The sequence below is a fragment of the Bison bison genome, unplaced genomic scaffold (assembly GCF_000754665.1).
Source record: "Bison bison bison isolate TAMUID 2011002044 unplaced genomic scaffold, Bison_UMD1.0 scf7180017855577, whole genome shotgun sequence".
NCBI lineage: Eukaryota > Metazoa > Chordata > Mammalia > Artiodactyla > Bovidae > Bison > Bison bison.
Window position 1 is genome coordinate 1 of NW_011486150.1, and position 1,014 is coordinate 1,014.

Below are 1,014 nucleotides of genomic sequence, written 5' to 3' on the forward strand. Positions count from 1 at the left end.
CTGCCCCAGCCCCGCTCTTTGCTGCCCTCCCTGGACATGCGCCGCCTCCATGAGCCAAGCCCGCCAGGGACCCCGTGCGGTGGGAGGGGTGGGGGTCAGGCCATCCACTTGCTGGGTGGGGACACAAGCCTGGAGCAGGTGATATCTGTAAGCCCCGACCCCCGTTTGGTCTGCACCCCCACCCCCAGCTGTCCCCTGAAGCATGCCGGACTCCACCTACTGCCATGGGGGGGTTCCGAATCCAGAGTCAGATTTGGCCCTGAGCTCACCAGTTCAGGGAAGTCAGCCGCAGCACCCCTTGCTGACCCGCTAGCAGCTGTCCCACCTTCCCTGAGTCCCTGACCCCCATGGCCAGGGAGCCCTCCCAGGACGAGAGGGGCTGGGGCAGAGGTCACCCAGGGCCCTACCCAGCCCCGCACCAGGGCTGTCCCCCCCAGTGCCCAGTCCTGGGTCAGGAGGTGCCTTTAGGCATCGCCAGATGTGTAAACTGAGGCCACGAGCCATCCACCTCCTGCCACTCACTGAGCGCAGGGTCACTGCTGGACAGTGGCCAGCCCGACCCCATAGTTGGCCAAAGAGACATCTATGTGGTGGCCAGGGTTCCTCTAGAACCAGTTCACACCCCTGTGGGTCGCATCCTGGGGCCACCCCGAGAGCCGGACGCTGGGCTGGCTGTACCCGTGGTGGGCAGTGGCCTGGCCCTGTGCGTGCCAGAGGGGACCTCCGGCAGGGTGAGCCGGTCGGACTCTGGGCTGATGCTGCCGGACAGGTTTTGGGAAACAGGGCAAGTCCAAGGTTGACAGCTGAGGAGGGGATTGGGGGTGGCCTGTATGGGGCAGGGGTGCTGGGAGGGGGGTGAATGAGCCTGGGTTGGGTGTGTGTGTAGGTGTGTTGTGTGCTGGTGTGTGCACACGTGGAGGTGTGCACAAGTGTGCTCCACATTCAGGGTCACCACCTCCTAAGATGCTGGTGACTCAACAAGCTACGGGGACGGGCAGGGGTGGTGGCTGCTCC